Source organism: Triticum urartu, chromosome 1A, assembly GCF_056163025.1.
Source record: "Triticum urartu cultivar PI428250 chromosome 1A, HENAU_Tu73, whole genome shotgun sequence".
NCBI classification, from domain to species: domain Eukaryota; kingdom Viridiplantae; phylum Streptophyta; class Magnoliopsida; order Poales; family Poaceae; genus Triticum; species Triticum urartu.
In genome coordinates this window covers 105,428,151-105,448,966 of record NC_141873.1, presented here as the reverse complement: position 1 = coordinate 105,448,966, position 20,816 = coordinate 105,428,151, and positions in this window count along the sequence as shown.

The following is a 20,816-nucleotide window of genomic DNA, read 5'->3' as shown; positions in this document are numbered from 1 at the left end:
AAATCATTAGCACGACGTAATTTTTGCAACTAAAATTCAGTAATTATGCATAGATTTCATTCATACATTAAGCAATCATTCTTAATTTATACAAACAGTTCAACTCGACAGCTGAACCAACCAAACTTCTCCCCAATTGTTGCCAACCACATACTGAAATAGCTAGTTCAACTATATATACTAGCTAATTTTGAGTACGCTGTATAGTTCGACCACACATCTATAGTCAGATAAACTGAACAAAATAGCCCCTAAATACTACTACTACCACGGAGGGGCTTTGTGCTACTTCCGGCAGCCTCTCCTCTGCCGAGCGCGCTCAGTAAGAGGCAAATGAGGAGGAGGAGCCTACCAACGAGATGGACAAATGCAATACGGTGCTTGCCGCTGCTACACGATCAGCGACGCTCGCCAGCTCGAACGCCCACTACTGCCCCAGACGATCCCTCTCGAAGCGGGCGGACTGCTCGTAGATCTCCTGATTCCTCGCCTCTGCGTCGGCGTGTGCTATGGCCCCGGCTGCGGTAAGGCTTTTTGTGTTCTTGACGAAGCGGTCCTCCTCATCCTGCAGGAACTCGATGTAGCGCGCAAGGTCGCTGACGCACGTGCGTGCCTCCACCTCCGTCCCCTCCTTCGGGTGGCGGTGGCGGAGCGGGTGATGATCCCGGCGGTCGATGGTGGGTTGGTGGCCACGGCGGCCGACGATGGGGTGGCAGCCACGGACACCACCTCCTGCCTTCGGACCGTGGTGGCGGAGCGGGTGATGGCCACGGTGGCCGACAGTGGGGTGGCGGCCATGACGGACACCTCCCGCCTTTAGGCCACGGCGGCAGAGCGGGAGACGGCCCTGGCATTCGACGGTGGTGTGGTGGCAACGGCAGCCGGCAACAGCTGCTGACGGGCACCGACGGCGAGCGTGTGGTGGGTGTTCCGTGCACACCCAACAGGGACGCCACGCGCATTACACTATGATGGGGACTGCGCCGCCGCCGCGGTGTAGCCTCCCAACTGGAGTTGTCCTCTGATGATGACGGACCGGTGCCATTGGCGATTGTGGAAGAAGCAGACGAGATAATCTTCAGGGAGGGTGGGGAAAATGTGTCGCACGACTCACCGGCCATGAGGGTTTTTATAGCAGGCCGGTAAGCATTGGGATTTTGGGGATTTCACCAAGTCGGGCGGGAATCTTGCAAGGGAACCTGCAAGGTTGCGTGGGAACGGGCTCACTGACGATTCATCGGCGCTACCGTTTGGCCAAAAGAACGCCCCGTGCGCTGCGCAAGCTTGCGCTGCAAGCCGTCTGCGGCAGCGGAGTGACAAGACGTTCGTGAGGAGGACGAGAGGACACGTACACAAACAGTTAAGAAAAAAAGTTTGCGATTTAATTACCTACTATACCCCCGTCCTAGTTTATAAGTAGGATTTATTAACTCATAAAATACGAATGCATGTCGCCATAGATTATATCATTGGAGTCGTATTTGAACATAGTTTCCAGCTATACAATTTTTGTAACATCCATTAACACTTTTTTGGTTAAATTTAAGGTTATACACCAGCAAGCGTTTGCCCCGCAACACACACGGCTTATTCCATCACAAATAGCTCTGATGGATCAACTGTCTGCCACATATCACACACGCAACTCTAATCTGATTTGTGCTTGATGTCTCTGACATCGCTCGCACAGTTCGTCTTATTTGCCATGTATCACTGTGCCATCCTCTGCTCGCTGCTAGGCGCCGCAACGCGCTATGCTCTCCGTTAGGCGCCGTGGCGCGCTCGGTCGCACCCGTTGGCGAGCTTTGCTTGGCATGAATATAGGCATGCGGTTGGCTTGTGGACAGCTTTTCCTTGAGGCGACCGCGGAGCGCTCTGCTCGCATCCCTCCGCGCGCGCTCTGCCAGCGGTTGGGCGTGCGCACGATCACGTCGAGCGCCCCATATGCATGCGGTTGTACCGCGCGTGTTGCCACACGCTGCAGTTACGTGCGGCATGATGGAGTTACACGCTACAAATTAGAACTGCCATCAGGGCCTGCTGATATTCCTGGCCGTCTGGCTTCCCCTTTAATTCCCACGGCCATTATAACCTTAGTCTCTTCAACCTTTCGATTGCGCCCCACAACACAACAAGCACACCCACGATGACACATAGAGAGGGGATGTCCGGTGGCGCTCCAATGGAGTTCGGCGAGCATAGAGTGGAGACCCACACGAGGGAGACAGATCTCTCGGTGGTGTACACCATCGACCCGGCCGTGGTGGACGACTACATCAACAGCGTTGAGCATTTGCTTGCTGGAGACAAGTACAAGGTGGTCGGCATCGACCTCCAGTACACCGCCGGTCGTCCCAGCATAGATCAGAAGGTTTCCATCGCCCAGTTGTGCGTGCGCCATCATGTCCTCATCTACCACTGCTGCATGGCTACAAAGCCTTGCAACCGTTTCAACAGGTTTGTCAACAGCACCGACTACAAGTTCTCCATGATGGATACCAAAGTCGATGTAAAATTTCTCAGTGTTACGGGCTTGGCCTGCAAGAACCTTGTCGAAATCCGTGACCACTACAGGGTCTGGGGCAGCAGGAAGCAGGACTCCCTGGTCAAACTCGCCTCGGCCATCATCGACCCATACTATGAAAAGATGAAGCAGGATGCCCAGAGAACAAGTCCCATATCCTGGCACACTGCCTGAATGCGGCAACTGGATGAACCTCACCTCAGGTTCGTGGCCAAGAGCGTGTACACATGCTACGAGATGCACAGGCGGATCGTTGACATGAGGAAGTGCCTCGTTACCCAAATCGACGAGCCCGGATCGAGCCACAAGAAGAGCAAGCGTCATAAGAAGTAATGATGATCAGATGATCGTTTATGCTAGTTAATCATGCATGTCATATATAGTTTACTTTATTGGTGTGTGTGGAAATGTCATGTGTGTATTAGCCACCTATGTAATTATGCATGTAACAGTTTACTTTGGTGTATGCAAATGCCATGGTTGTAGTAGCCACCTATGTAAGTGGATGTTTAATTTGGTTATGCAAGCATGTCGTTATAAGTGTGTGTGTATATATATATGTTGTTGTTCTGTATGTAATCCCATCGCACAACACACACGTCTTATTAGCAGCAACTGTATGTGTTCTTATCGGTCTTGAGACACATTTCTGATTACAGACCTGTTTGTCGAGTATCACACACATCTTGTTAAGTTGAACCATTTTTGTTCTCATGTCTCAATGCAAACAGTTCATCTAAGTGAACCGCATGTCGTATATTTCACACACCTTCGATCTGGCTGACCGTTTCTTTTGTGTTGCCTAATCACAAACAGTTCATCCGAGTGAACCATATGATGTGTGTCGCACACGCCTCCATCTGGCTGCCCGTTTATTTTGTTCCTCCTGATTGCAAACAGTTCATTGAACTGAACCGTATGCCCTTCATCAAACACGAAACTAAAACCTGAACCATGTTTGATGCATCCGTCATCACAAACGTTTTACACATTTCTGACGGTTTTCATACAGCAGCGTTTGCGATTATGGCATCGCACACAGTTTCTCGAAGGGTCTCTGATCGTAGTGTCGCGTTAGCAACATCCTGCAGTAGTGTCATCTTACTTAATGCATTACTCTGTTCTTATGAACTTAATACTCTAGATGCAGGCAGGAGTCGGTCGATGTGTGGAGTAATAGTAGTAGACGCAGAATCATTTTGGTCTACTTGTCACGGACGTGATGCCTATATTCATGATCATTGCCTTAGATATCGTCATAACTTTTCACTTTTCTATCAATTGCTCGGCAGTAATTTGTTCACCCACCGTAGTAATTTCTATCTTGAGAGAAGCCTATAGGGAAACCTATGGACCCCGGGTCTATTTTCCATCCTGTAAATTTCTGATCTACAATTCTAGTTTCCTATTTACTTTCTTTTGCAATCTTTTACTTTCTGTTCCATAAGCCAAAAATACCAAAAATATTACTTTAGCATTTATCCTTCTCTACCAGATCTCACTTTGTGAATAAATGTGAAGGGATTGACAACCCCTTTGTCATGTTGGTTGCAAGTTGGTGTTTTTTGTGCAGGTATTCGGTGGCTTGTCGCGTTGTCTCCTACTAGATTGATACCTTGGGTCTCAAAACTGAGGGAAATACTTATGCTACTTTGCTGCATCACCCTTTCCTCTTCAAGGGAAAAACCAGCGCAAGCTCAAGAGGTAGCATCGGTCTACTTGACACGTCCGTGATGCCTATATTGCATAATCATTGCCTTGGATATCGTCATAACTTTGCACTTTTCTATCAATTGCTCGACAGTAATTTGTTCACGCATCATATTATTTGCGTTCATGAGAGAAGCCCCTACTAAAACCTATGGCCCTTGGGTATATTTTCCATCATATTAGTTTCTTATTTACTATTCTTGCAATCTTTTATTTTTGGATCTATAAACCCAAAAAAACTCAAAAATATTTTATCTTTTGTTTAGTTCTATTTATCTCTATCAAATCTCACCTTTGCAAGTGACCGTGAAGGGATTGACAACCCCTTTATCGCGTTGGGTGCAAGTGTTTGATTGTTTGTGTAGGTGCATCTATTAGGGAGTTGCGCATTTCTCCTACTGGATTGATACCTTGGTTCTTACAGAGGGAAATACATATCTATATTGTGCCGCATCACCCTTTCCTCTTTAAGGGAAAAAACAACGCAAGCTCAAGAAGTAGCAGGACTAATTTCTGGCGCTGTTGTCAGGGAGATTGATAACCCACAAGTAAAGGGGATCACAATAGTTTTCGAGGGTAGAGTATTCAACCCAAATTTATTGATTCGACACAAGGGGAGCCAAAGAATATTCTCAAGTATTAGCAGCTAAGCTGTCAATTCAACCACACCTGGAAACTTAATATCTGCAGCAAAGTGTTTAGTAGCAAAGTAATATGATAGTAGTGGTAACGGTAGCAAAAGGTAAAGATAGCAAAAGTAATGTTTTTGGTATTTTGTAGTGATGATAGCAATAGCAACGGAAAAGTAATTAAGCGGAGAACAATATATGGAAAGCTCGTAAGCAATGGATCAGTGATGATGAATTATGCCGGATGCGGTTCATCATGTAACAATCATAACCTAGGGTGACACAGAACTAGCTCCAGTTCATTGATGTAATGTAGGCATGTATTCCGAATATAGTCATACGTGCTTATGGAAAAGAACTTGCATGACATCTTTTGTCCTACCCTCCCGTGGCAGCGGGGTCCTTACAGAAACTAAGGGATATTAAGGCCTCCTTTTAATAGAGTACCGGAACAAAGCATTAACACACAGTGAATACATGAACTCCTCAAACTATGGTCATCACCGGTAAGTATCCCGATTATTGTCACTTCGGGGTTAACGGATCATAACACATAATAGGTGACTATAGACTTGCAAGATAGTATCTAGAACTCTCATATATTGATGAAAACACAATAGGTTCAGATCTGAAATCATGGCACTCGGGCCCTAGTGACAAGCATTAAGCATAGCAAAGTCATAACAACATCAATCTCAGAACATAGTGGATACTAGGGATCAAACCCTAACAAAACTAACTCGATTACATGATAGATCCCATCCAACCCATCACCATCCAGCAAGCCTACGATGGAATTACTCACGCACGGCGGTGAGTATCATGAAATTGGTGATGGAGGATGGTAGATGATGACGATGGCGACGGATTCCCCTCTCCGAAGCCCCGAATGGACTCCAGATCAGCCCTCCCGAGAGGTTTTAGGGCTTGGCGGCAGCTCCGTATTGTAAAGCCCGATGAATTCTTCTCTCTAATTTTTTCTCCCCGAAACAAGATATATAGAGTTGGAGTTGGAGTCGGAGGAGCTCCAAGGGGCCCACGAGGTAGGGGGCGCGCCCCCCACCGTCGTGGACAGGTGGTGGGCCCCCTGTCCTTCATCTTCTGTAGGTATTTTTTATATTTTCCAAAAAGTTGCTCCGTGAAGTTTCAGGTCATTCCGAGAACTTTTGTTTCTGCACATAAGTAACACCATGGTAATTCTGCTGAAAACAGCGTCAGTCCGGGTTAGTTCCATTCAAATCATGCAAGTTAGAGTCCAAAACAAGGGCAAAAGTGTTTGGTAAAGTAGATACGACGGAGACGTATCAACTCCCCCAAGCGTAAACCTTTTCTTGTCCCCAAGCAATTCAGTTGACAAACTGAAAGTGATAAAGAAAAACTTTTACAAACTCTGTTTGCTCTTGTTGTTGTAAATATGTAAAGCCAGCATTCAAGTTTTCAGCAAATATTATAACTAACCACATTCACAATAATGCTTAGGTCTCAAGTTTGCTTATATCAATGGCATAATCAACTAGCGAGCGATAATAATAAATCTCGGATGACAACACTTTCTCAAAACAATCATAATATTATATAACAAGATGGTATCTCGCTAGCCCTTTCTGAGACCGCAAAACATAAATGCAGAGCACCTTTAAAGATCAAGGACTGACTAGACATTGTAATTCATGGTAGAAGAGATCCAGTCAAGCCATACCCAATGTAAACTAACAATAATGAATGCAAATGACAGCAGTGCTCTCCAACTGGTGCTTTTTAATAGGAGGATGATGACTGAGCATAAAAGTAAATAGATAGGCCCTTCACAGAGGGAAGCAGGGATATGTAGAGGTGCCAGAGCTCGGTTTTGAAACAGAGGTGAATAATATTTTGAGCGGTATACTTTCATTGTCAACATAACAACCAAGAGATGGCAATATCTTCCATGCTACACACATTATAGGCGGTTCCCAAACAGAATGGTAAAGTTTATACTCCCCGTTCCACCAACAAGCATCAATCCATGGCTTGCTCGAAACAATGAGTGCCTCCAACTAACAAGAGTCCCAGGGGGAGTTTTGTTTGCAATTATTTTGATTTAGTTTGCATAAAGCATGGGACTGGGCATCCCGGTGACCAGCCATTTTCTCGTGAGTGAGGAGCGGAGTCCACTCCTCTTGAGAATAATTTGCCTAACATGGAAGATACGGACAGCCCTAGTTGATACATGAGCTATTCGAGCATACAAAATAGGATATTTATTTGAAGGTTTAGAGTTAGGCACATAAAAATTTACTTGGAACGGCAGGTAGATACCGTATATAGGTAGGTATGGTGGACTCATATGGAATAACTTTGGGGTTTAAGGAATTGGATGCACAAGCAGTATTCCCGCTTAGTACAGGTGAAGGCTCGCAAAAAATTGGGAAGCGACCAGCTAGAGAGCGACAACAGTCATGAACATGCATTAAAATTAATCAACACCGAATGCAAGCATGAGTAGGATATAATCCACCATGAACATAAATATCGTGAAGGCTATGTTGATTTTGTTTCAACTACATGTGTGAACATGTGCCAAGTCAAGTCACTTAAATCATTCAGAGGAGGATACCACCCTATCATACCACATCATAACCATTTCAATAGCATGTTAGCATGCAAGGTAAACCATTATAACTCATAGCTAATCAAGCATGGCACAAGAACTATGATCTCTAGTTGTCATTGCAAACATGTTTATTCATAATAGGCCGAATCGGGAACGATGAACTAATCATATTTACAAAAACAAAAGAGGTCGAGTTCATACCAGCCTTTCTCATCTCAGTCAGTCCATCATATATCATCATAATTGCCTTTCACTTGCACGACCGAATGATGTGAATAATAATAATAGTGCACGTGCAGTGGACTAAGCTGGAATCTGCAAGCATTCAATAAACAGGAGAAGACAAGGCAATATGGGCTCTTTTGTCAGATCAACAGTTATGCATATAAGAGCCACTTCAACAATTTAATCATGGTCTTCTCCTATCAACCCCCAAAGAAAAGAAAAGAAATAAAACTAATTACACGGGAAAGCTCCCAACAAGCAAAATAAGAACAAGAAATCTTTTTGGGTTTTCTTTTTAATTACTACTACAAGCATGCAAAGCAAACTAATTAAAAACTACAAGTAATTTTTTTAGTTTTTCTTAAGGTTTATTAAACACACAAGAAGAAAGCATAAAAAGGAAAGTAAACTAGCATGGATGATACAATGAAAAAGTACGAGCACCAACATCTAGCAATGAGTGTGTGAACATAAATGTAATGTCGGTGGGAAATACGTACTCCCCCAAGCTTAGGCTTTTGGCCTAAGTTGGTCTATGGCCACGGCTGGCCTGGCGGATATCCATAATAGTAGTTGGGGTCGTACTGTGATGCAGCGGCTATCGCCTCCTGAGCTGCAGCGTGGCGACGAGCGGCCTCCGCTCTCCTCTCGTACTCATCTGCCTCCTCTCTGGTAATAATATATCTTCCTTTTGCCTGATAATCAAAGAAGGCAGGAGCAGGGAGAGTAATACAGACAGCACGCCGTCTGTCAAAGATTAGTTGATACTGGAGAGGGGATTCATTCCTCTCAAGAAACTGGTGGTGAACCATAGCACTAAAGTCTAGGTAAGCAGGAGGTAATTCAATATCATCTTCGCGTATGGCTACACCAAGAAAATTAGCTATGCGGGTTGCATAAATTCCACCAAAGAAATCTCCATTAAATCTATTAAGATGCAACCTACGTGCAACAATGGCTCCCAAATTATAAGATTTATCTTGTAACACAGCACTCCTAAGAATACTGAGATCGGGGACACACATGTGACATGCCTCATCTTTACCATTAATGCATCTACCTATGAAGAGAGCAAAATAATGTATAGCAGGAAAGTGAATGCTCTCTATGGTGGCTTGTGTTATATCTCTAGATTCTCCCACAATTATACTAGCAAGAAAATCTGTAAATTCAGATTTGCGAGGATCCCTTATACTACCCCATTGTGGAAGTGTGCAAGCAGTGGTAAAATCCTCTAAGTACATAGTATAAGAATTTTCATAAAGATCAAACAGGACAGTTGGAGAATTACGTGAAGTCGAAAATTCAAACCTCCTCACAAAGGTACTGGTGAGGTTGTGATACTGGCTGCACTTCTCTTCCTCAAAGCTCACCAGATCAGCGTTACGCAAATATGCGTTTAATTCTTCCTTAATTCCCGCTCGATCCATAAAATTTTCTGAAGGCCATTCACAAGGACGCACTGGAGCGTCTCTTGGTGGCTCTTCATTAGCATCACGCATTGCGAGCCTGGGTCCTTGCTTTCTTGAAGAACCACCTTGGAACATTTTCCTAAGCATATTTCTTCCTCTAAAAAATTCTGAAAAATTTTAGTAACTTCAAAGTAAAAGTAAACCAAACTCAATAATATTGATAGCAACTACTCCTACAAGTTCCTAGGGCCTATATCATGCAACAAAACTACTTGGAACCATATAAATTTGACATGCAAGCTAAAGAACATGGTCACCTAGACAGCACAAATTTGCAATGAATAAAGCACTAGAACAAACACTAATTGGACCAATGGAGGAGTCACATACCAAGGAACAATCTCCCCAAGCAGTTTTGTGAGAGGTGCTTTGAGCAAGGAGATCGAAAATGGCAGCAGAGCGAGCTTGGACTCGGGTTTGAGCTGGTTATTCGTGTTTGTGGGAGGAAGGAGTGTGTGGGTGAAAGGATAAGTGGAGGAGGGCCACCGTGGGCCCACGAGGCAGGGGCACGCCCAGGGGGTAGGGCGCGCCCTCCACCCTCATGGCCAGGTGGATGGCCCCCTGCTGTGTTCTCAGTGCCAAATATTCTCAAATATTCTAGAAAAATCATATTTAAATTTCAGGGCATTTGGAGAAATTTTATTTTCGGGGTATTTTTATATTGCACGGATAATCAAATAACAGACAGAAAAATATTTATTTTTATTTTATTTAATATAAATAACAGAAAGTAAAAGTGGGATACAGAAGGTTGTGCCTTCTAGTTTCATCCATCTCATGCTCATCAAAAGGAATCCACTAACAAGGTTGATCAGGTCTTATTAACAAACTCATTCTGAATAACATGGAACCGGAGAAATTTCTAATAACACTATGTTACCTCAACCGGGATATGCACATCCCCAATAACAAGAATATCATATTTCTTCTTGACAGTACGAAGTGGAAATTCAAAACCTCCAAATATAATCCATGGAATTTTTCCAATAGAGTTGATACTATGAACTTGAGGTTGTTTCCTCAGAAAGTGTACCGTATGCTCATTACCATTAACATGAAAAGTGACATTGCCTTTAGTGCAATCAATAACAGCCCCTACAGTATTCAAAAAGGGTCTTCCAAGAATAATAGACATATTATCGTCCTCGGGAATATCAAGAATAACAAAGTCCATTAAAATAGTAACGTTTGCAACTACAACAGGCACATCCGCACAAATACCGACAGGTATGGCAGTTGATTTATCAGCCATTTGCAAAGATATTTCAGTAGGTGTCAACTTATTCAAATCAAGTCTATGATATAAAGAGAGAGGCATAACACTAACACCGTCTCCAAGATCACATAAAGCAGTTTTAACATAGCTTCTTTTAATGGAGCATGGTATAGTTGGTACACCGGGATCTTCTAGTTTCTTAGGTATTCCACCCTCAAAAGTATAATTAGCAAGCATGGTAGAAATTTCAGCTTCTGGTATCTTTCTTTTATTAGTAACAATATCTTTCATATACTTAGCATAATGATTCATTTTGAGCATATCAGTTAATCACATGCGCAAAAAGATAGGTCTAATCATTTCAGCAAAACGCTCAAAATCCTCATCATCCTTTTTCTTGGATGGTTTGGGAGGAAAAGGCATGGGTTTCTGAACCCAAGGCTCTCTTTCCTTACCGTGTTTCCTAGCAACAAAGTCTTTCTTATCCTAACGTTGATTCTTTGATTGTGGGTTATCAAGATCAACAGCAGGTTCAATTTATATATCATTATCATTACTAGGTTGAGCATCATCATGAGCATTATCATTAAAATAATCACTAGTTTCAGGTTCATTACCAGATTGTGTTTCAGCATTAGAAATAGAGATATCATTTGGATTCTCTGGTGGTTCAGCGATAGGTTTACTAGAAGCATGCAAAGTCCTATCATTTTTCTTTTTCTTCCTTTTAGAAGGACAAGGTGCATCTATATTATTTCTCTGAGAATCTTGCTCAATTCTCTTAGGGTGGCCTTCAGGATACAAAGGTTCCTGAGTCATTCTACAGTTCTAGTAGCCACTCTAATAGCATAATCATTATTCTTACTATTCAATTCATTGAGCAAATCATTTTGAGCTTTAAGTACTTGTTCTACTTGAGTGGTAACCATAGAAGCATGTTTACTAATAAGTTTAAGTTCACCTTTAACATTAGCCATATAATCACCCAAGTGTCCAGGCATATTTGAATTTTATTTCAATTGTCTACCAAAATAAGCATTGAAGTCTTCTTGCTTAACCATAAATTTATCAAACTCATCTAAGCATGGGCTAGCAAATTTAGTAAATGGGATTTCAGCTTTATCATATCTATAGAGAGAATTTACCTTTACTACATGTGTCGGGTTATCAGGACCACGAGTATCTTCAATAGTTAATGGATTAGGATCATATGTTTATTCAATAGGAGGTAAATTAAGACCATGTATTTCTTCAATAGGAGGTAAATTCTTAACATCTTCAGCTTTAATACCTTTTTCTTTCATAGATTTCTTCAATAGAATACCTCTCTTCTTTGGAGTTGGTTTAGGAATAGGCTCAGGAATTGGCTCCGAAGGTGTCCAATTATTTTCATTTGTCAACATATTATTCAATAGAATTTCAGCTTCATCCGGTGTTCTTTCCCTGAAAACAGAACCAGCACAACTATCTAGTTAATCTTTGGAGGCATCGGTTAGTCCATTATAAAAGATATCAAGTATTTCATTTTTCTTAAGAGGATGATCAGGCAAAGCATTAAGTAACTTGAGAAGCCTCCCCCAAGCTTGTGGGAGACTCTCTTCTTCAATTTGCACCAAAATTATATGTATCCCTTAAAGCAGCTTGTTTCTTATGAGCAGGGAAATATTTAGCAGAGAAGTAATAAATCATATCCCGGGGACTACGCACACAACCAGGATCAAGAGAATTAAACCATATCTTAGCATCACCCTTTAATGAGAACGGAAATATTTTAAGGATATAAAAGTAGCGAGTTCTCTCATCATTAGTGAACATGGTAGCTATACCATTTAATTTAGTAAGATGTGCCACAACAGTTTCAGATTCATAGCCATGAAAAGGCTCAGATTCAACCAAAGTAATTATATCAGGATCAACCGATAATTCATAATCCTTATCAGTAACACAGATAGGTGAAGTAGCAAAAGCAGGGTCAGGTTTCATTCTAGCATTTAGTGATTGATGATTCCATTTAGCTAATAACCTCTTATGTTTGTATCTATCTTTGCAAGCTAAAATAGCTAAAGAAGCTTCTTTATCAAAAACATAACCCTCGGGAATAACAGGCAAGTCTTCATCATCAATTTCATCAGTATTATCAGATTCAATATTTTCATTCTCTCTAACCCTAGCAAGTTGTTCATCAAGAAATTCACCAAGTGTCGCAGTAGTATCAAGCATAGAAGTAGTTTCATCATAAGTATCATGCATAGCAGAAGTGGCATTATCAATAACATGTGACATATCAGAACGAATAGCAGAAGCAGGTTTAGATGTCGCAAGCTTACTCATAACAGAAGGTGAATCAAGTGCAGAGCTAGATGGTTGTTCCTTACCGCCCCTCGTAGTTGAGGGGTAAATCTTGGTTTTTGGATCTCTCAAGTTCTTCATAATGATAAGCAGATATAAATCCAAAGTGACTCAAAGAATAGAGCTATGCTCCCCGGCAACGGCGCCAGAAAATATTCTTGATAACCGACAAGTATAGGGGATCGCAATAGTTTTTAAGGGTATAGTATTCAACCCAAATTTATTGATTCGACACAAGGGGAGCCAAAGAATATTCTCAAGTATTAGCAGCTGAGTTGTCAATTCAACCACACCTGGAAACTTAATATCTGCAGGAAAGTCTTTAGTAGCAAAGTAATATGATAGCAGTGGTAACGGTAGCAAAAGGTAATGATAGAAAAAGTAATGTTTTTGGTATTTTGTAGTGATGATAGCAATAGTAACGGAAAAGTAAATAATCGGAGAACAATATATGGAAAGCTCGTAGGCAATGGATCAGTGATGGAGAATTATGCCGAATGCGGTTCATCATGTAATAATCATAACCTAGGGTGACATAGAACTAGCTCAAGTTCATTGATGTAATGTAGGCATGCATTCCGAATATAGTCATATGTGCTTATGGAAAAGAACTTGCATGACATCTTTTGTCCTACCCTCCCGTGGCAGCGGGGTCCTTACGAAAACTAAGGGATATTAAGGCCTCCTTTTAGTAGAGTACCGAAACAAAGCATTAACACACCGTCAATACATGAACTCGTGAAACTACGGTCATCACCGGTAAGTATCCCGATTATTGTCACTTCGGGGTTAACGTATCATAACACATAATAGGTGACCATAGACTTATAAGATACGATCTAAAACTCTCATATATTGATGAAACATAATAGGTTCATATCTGAAATCATGGCACTCGGGCCCTAGTGACAAGCATTAAGCATAGCAAAGTCATAGCAACATCAATCTCAGAACATAGTGGATACTAGGGATCAAACCCTAACAAAACTAACTCAATTACATGATAGATCCCATCCAACCCATCACCGTCCAGCAAGCCTACGATGGAATTACTCACGCACGGTGGTGAGCATCATGAAATTGGTGATGGAGGATGGTTGATGATGACGATGGCGACGGATTCCCCTCTCTGGAGCCCCGAACGGACTCCAGATCAGCCCTCCCGAGAGGTTTTAGGGCTTGGCGGCAGCTTCGTATCGTAAAACGCGATGAATTCTTCTCTCTGATTTTTTTCTCCCCGAAACAAGATACATAGAGTTGGAGTTGGAGTCGGAGGAGCTCTAGGGGGCCCACGAGGTAGGGGGGCGCGCCTGCCCCCCTAGGGCGCGCCCCCACCCTCGTGGACAGGTGGTGGGCCCCTGGCCTTCATCTTTTGCAAGTATTTTTTATATTTTCCAAAAAGTTGCTCTGTGAAGTTTCAGGTCATTCCGAGAACTTTTGTTTATGCACATATATAACACCATGGTAATTCTGCTGAAAACAGCGTCAGTCCGGGTTAGTTCCATTCAAATCATGCAAGTTAGAGTCCAAACCCAGGGCAAAAGTGTTTAGAAAAGTAGATACGACAGAGACGTATCAGAGATTCGCACCAAATCAAGACTAGTCTCCCGTCAACTTGCCAATTTCTAGCGCCGTTGCCGGGGAGATCTACGTCGAGCCAACCAAGTACCCATCATAAACTCTCATCTCTTGCATTCCATTATTCTCCATTCGCCTCTCGTTTACCTCTCCCCCACTTCTAAAACGATTTTCAAAAAGATTTGCCCTTTTCTTCGTCGTTCTTCCGTTCGTCTTCTTGTTTGCTTTTTGCTTCCTCATGTGTTAGATTGCTTGCTTTGTCACGATGGCTCAAGAGAATACCAAATTGTGTGACTTTTCCAATACTAATAATAATGATTTTATTAGTACTCCGATTGCTCCCGCCACTAGTGCGGAATCTTATGAAATTAATGTGGCTTTGCTGAATCTTGTTATGAAAGATCAATTTTCTGGCCTTCCTCGTGATGATGCTGCATCCCATCTAAATAATTTTGTTGAGTTGTGTGATATGCAAAAGAAGAAAGTTGTACATAATGATATTGTTAAATTGAAGCTATTTACGTTCTCACTACAAGATCATGCTAAAACTTGGTTTTAATCTTTGCCTACAAATAGTATTGATTCATGGAATAAGTGTAAAGATGCTTTTATTTCCAAGTATTTTCCTCCTGCTAAAATTATGTCCCTTAGGAATAATATTATGAATTTTAAGCAACTTGATCATGAACATGTTGCATAATCTTGGGAGAGGGCGAAATTGATGATACGGAATTGCCCTACTCATGGTTTAAATTTGTGGATGAAAATATAGAAATTTTATGCCGAATTGAATTTTGATTCTAGAAATATTTTAGATTCGGACACGGGAGGTACTTTTATGGAAATTACTTTAGGAGAAGCTACTAAACTCCTAGATAATATTATGGTTAATTATTCTCAATGGCACACCGAAAGATCTTCTACTAGTAAAAAAGTGCATGCGATTGAAGAGATTAATGTTTTGAGTGGAAAGATGGATGAACTTATGAAATTGTTTGCTAGCAAGAGTGCTTCTTTGATCCGAATGATGTGCCTTTGTCCACTTCAATTGAGAATAATAATGAATCTATGGATGTGAATTTTGTTGGTAGGAACAATTTTGGTAACAACGCGTATAGAGGTAATTTTAATCCTAGGCCGTTCCCTAGTAATTCCTCTAATAATTATGGTAATTCCTACAACAATTCTTATTGAAATTATAATAAGATACCCTCTGATCTTGAGGGTAGTATTAAAGAATTTATGAGTTCGCAAAATAATTTCAATGCTTTGGTTGAAGAAAAATTGCATAAGATTGATGATTTTGCTAGGAACGTTTATAGAATTTCTCTTGAGGTTGATTCTTCACAAATTATATCTATTACACCCAAGTATTAATGAATCTCTAAAATTTATGAGAATTTCCATTGATGAGTGCAAAGAAAGAACTGCTAAGATGCGTGCTAAACAAGATTGGTTTATAAAAGTGTGTTCTTCTAGTTTTTGTGAAAATAATGATGAAGATCTTAAAGTGATTGATGTGACTCCAATTGAATCTTTGTTTTCCAATATAAATCTTGATAAGGATGGGACTAGAGATGAGTCAAATTTATCTAGAAGGTGTCCCAATGATTTGGAGTTTATAGATCTTGATGCAGAAATTAATAAAAGTGTGATTGGAGAGGTCAAAAATGTAAGTAGCAATGAACCCACTCTTTTGGATTTCAAGGAATTTAATTATGATAAATTTTTTAATAGATTGTATTTCCTTGTTGCAATCCATGTTGAATTCTACTCATGCTTATAATCAAAATAAAGCTTTTACTAAACATATCGTTGATGCTATGATGAAATCTTTTGAAGAAAAGCTTGAATTGGAAGTTTCTATCCTAGAAAACTTTATGATGAGTGGGAACCTGCTATTAAGATTAAGATTAAAGATTGTGAGTGATACATCTCCAATGTATCTATAATTTGTAATTGTTCCATGTTGTTATATTATTATTCTTGGATGTTTCATAATCATTTTATAGTCATTTTATATCATTTTTTGGTATGAGCCTATTGACATAGTGCCAAGTGCCAGTTGCTGTTTTTTGCATGTTTTTTACATCGCAGGAAATCAATACCAAACGGAGTCCAAATGCAGCAAAACTTTTTGTGGATTTTTTTTGGACCAGAAGACATCCAATGGGCCGAAGAAGCACCTGGGGGCTGCTCTGAGGGGAGCACAACCCACCAAGGCGCGCCTCCCAGGAGCGCCCTGGTGGGTTGTGCCCACCTCGGGTGCCTCCTGGACCGCCTATTTACTCTATAAATACCCCAATATTCCAGAAACCCAAGGAGAGTTGACGAAAATCAATTCCATCCGCCATAGAGTCCAGAACCACCAGATCCAATCTAGACACCATCACAGAGGGGTTCACCACTTCCATTGGTGCCTCTACGATTATGCGTGAGTAGTTCTTTGTAGACCTTTGGGTCCATAGTTAGTAGCTAGATGGCTTCCTCTCTCGTTTGATTCTCAATACAATGGTCTCTTGGAGATCCATATGATGTAACTCTTTTTGCGGTGTGTTTGTTGTGATCGGATGAACTTTGAGTTTATGATCAGATCTATCCTTTTATCCATGAAAGTTATTTGAGTTCCTTTGATCTCTTATATGCATGATTGCTTATAGCCTCGTATTTCTTCTCTGATATTTGGGTTTTGTTTGGCCAACTTGATCTATTTATCTTGCAATGGGAGGAGGTGCTTTGTAGTGGGTTATATCTTACGGTGCTTGATCCCAGTGACAGAAGGGGAACCTACACGTATGTATCATTGCTACCAAGGATAAAATGATGGGGTATATTTCTACAATAAATATATCCTGTCTACATCATGTCATCGTTCTTATTGCATTACTCCATCACTACTAGGGAAAAGCCTAGCAGCAGCGCAGGTTTTGGGCCTATTAGTACTGCGGGGGCCGACGCTACTAATAAGGCGCTACAGCTAACATATAGCAGTAGCGCGGGTGCCACCCGCGCTACTACTACGTCCGTTAGTAGTAGCGTGGGTAAAAACCCGCGCTACTACTAACCTGCGGATTTTTTTTGAATTTTTTGCCCGAATTTTCAAATTTTTGAATTATTTTAACCTCTAATCACCCTCATCGCTGCTCAATTTAATCTCTAATCACCCCTCATCATTCCAAATCATCTAACTTCCCGGACGGTCACCCATCCTCTCACTACTCCAGCCTGAGCACGCTTAACTTCCGGGTTCTATTCTCCCTCGATTCCAAGTCTACACTTGTTGTTTTCCTGACAATAGTAAGATGTCAATCCTATTAACCCTCGGGAGTTTAGCTTGAGCATGAAGTCACACATTTTGTTGTTTGAGTTTCAAACTATTGTTCTAAAAAACAATAATTATTTAGTAACACTAATATTTCTTGAATAAGGAGTTTGACCACATTTTGACCAAAGTTTGACCAAAGTTTGACCAGATTTGACCAAAATTCCAAAAAACTGAAATAATTATTTAGTAACACTAATATTCTTGAATAATTATTTAGTAACACTAATACTTCTTGAATAAGTAGTTTGACCAGATTTGACAAAAATTAAAAAAACTGAAATTTGAGCATAACTTTTTTTCCTTTTAGAATTTGAGGATTCTAAAAATTTGCAAACAGGCCATAGGCCGTCTCCATCGGATGCGGATTTTCTTCCTAAACATTTTGATATATTATACGTTTTTTTCTGACATCGTATGCAAAAGTTATAGCCGTTTTAAATTTTCCCTACACTTTTTGCAAAACATGTCCAAATTTAAGTTTTTAAATTTTCCTAACTAGTAGATGTAGTAACATAACTACATCTCGAAGGATTTTAATTTTTGAAACATTTTGATATATTATACATTTTTTTCTATCATATGCAAAAGTTATAGCCGTTTTACATTTTCCCTACACTTTTTGCAAAACATGTCCAAATTTAAGTTTTTAAATTTTCCTAACTAGTAGATGTAGTAACATAACTACATCTCGAAGGATTTTAATTTTTTAAGTTTTTATCATTTTCTTTTGCTTTTTACAAAACCGAAAAGGCGATCCACACGGGGGGGGTAGAGTTTCAAAATGGGACCTTTAGTAGTAGCGAGGGTTTTTACCCCTCGCTACTACTATGGCATGTCCCGGAGGGGCACGATTGAGACCTCTTAGTAGTAGCGAGGGGTAAAAACTTAGTAGTAGCGCTGGTTTATAACCCTCGCTACTACTATGGCATGGCCCAGGGGCACGATAGAGACCGCTTAGTAGTAGCGAGGGGTAAAAACCTGTGCTACTGCTATCAACTTAGCAGTAGCAAGGGTTAAAAACCCGCGCTACTACTATGGCATGTCCCGTGGGGCACGGTAGAGATCGCTTAGTAGTAGCGAGGGTTAAAAACCAGCGCTACTGCTATCAACTTAGTAGTAGCGAGGGTTAAAAACCCGCACTACTAGTAAGTAGCAGTAGCGAGGGATATAAACTTGCGCTGCTAGTAAGCGTCTGTGTATAAGCTTTTCCCTAGTAGTGCATTTCTCCATGAACTTAATACACTAAATGCATGCTGGATAGCGGTCGATGTGTGGAGTAATAGTAGTAGATGCAGGCAGGAGTCGGTCTACTAATCTTGGACGTGATGCCTATGTAATGATCATTGCCTGGATATCGTTATGATTATTTGAAGTTCTATCAATTTCCCAACAGTAATTTTTTTACCCACCGTTTGCTATTTTTCTCGAGAGAAGCCACTAGTGAAACCTACGACCCCGGGTCTCTTTCTCATATTATTTGCCTTTGCGATCTATTTTCCTTTGCCTTTTATTTTCAGATCGATTAAACCAAAAAATACCTTGTTGCAATTTATTTTATTTGGCGTTCAATCTATCAATATTTACTACTCTCTCACGTCTATTGGCCAATTTGTGGCACCGTTACCCGAAAGGGATTGAAACCCCTTTTACACGTCGGGTTGCGAGAATTTGTTATTTGTGCGCAGGTGCTGTTTACGTAGTGTTGCTTGGTTCTCCTACTGATTTGATAACGTTGATTTCATCACTAAGGGAAATACCTACAGTCGTTGTGCTACATCATCCCTTCCTCTTTGGGGAAATACCGACGTAGCTTCAAGCCGCATCAAAAGGTATTTCTAGCGCCATTACCGGGTAGGATCATCTATATCTACCAGGTTCCTAATCACAAATCTCATCTCCTCCCAATTTACATTATTTGCCACTTTCCTCTAGTTTTCCTCTCCCCCACTTCACAAAAAATTGCCGTTTTATTCGCCCTCTTTTTCGTTTGCCATTTTCTTGCCGGATCTATCCGTGTTCTTGTTGTCTAGTCATAATGGCTAGCGTTCCTACCCATCCTTTGTCACCAGATTTTGAAGTTCTTTACTTCAAGCAAAGACAAGGTGAAAATTTGAAAGATGCTTGGTATAGGCTTATGGAAATTATTGTATTTGCAATTTAAAGGGGGACGCTAAGATCTTGCTTCGTAATTTTTACATCGGATTGGCTTTGCATCATAGACAACTCCTAGGTTTTGCCGCTAAATGGAATTTTATTGAGCTTGATGCGAACGATGCCTATGAAATTTTAGAAGGAATTTTGGGGGTTCCACCTCAAAAGAAGGGGTTTTCTTTCACCCCAGAGGGAGTTTAAATGTTGGAAAAACTTGGTGATTTGCATAAACATATGGTTGAATTACAAAAAATAATGAACCCCTCAAACATCTCAATGGTAGTATCAATCACATGAATACCATGATTACTCTTTGCATCAAGCGATTGGATATTTTGGATCTAAAGATGGTTTCTTTTCCTGAGAATTTAGGGAAGCGCAAAGAGGCTCCCGGGTTTGAGAAAACCCTTACCAAAGTAGCCAAAACTACGGAAGACAAAACTTAGATCTTTGCTTTATGCCTAGCTAAGGGCGTGAAACAATATCGCTTGTTGAGAGGCAACCCAATGAATAAAATTTATTTTTGCTTTTTTACTTTCTATTACTGAGTGTTAGCACAATTATGCTACTGTTATAATTGTGTTTTTTGTGTTTTAGTTAGTCTTTGTGCCAAGTAAAGCCTTTAGGATCTTCTTGGGTGATAGTTGTTTGATCTTGCAGAAAGACAGAAACTTTTGCGCTCATGAAAATAATTTAATTTCTAACCAAAGAGCAATAAAATACCAATTCTTTTCCACAATATTAATATACAAATTGCTCAGGATTTCCTAATTTCTCAAGATTTTTGGAGTTACAGAAGTAATCGAAATATCCAGATTGCTACAGACTATTCTGTTTTTGACAGATTCTATTTTCTTTGCGTTGTGTGCTTGTTTTGATGATTCTATGGTTTTCTTTGATGAGTTTTTCCATAGAAAAGCTGTAATACATTAGATATAATGAAATAATAAAATATGAATTGGTTTTCTACATCACTTATAGTAGTGATTTATTTTTTGTACTAACGGATTTCACAAAGGTTTTGTTGAGTTTTGTGTGATTGAA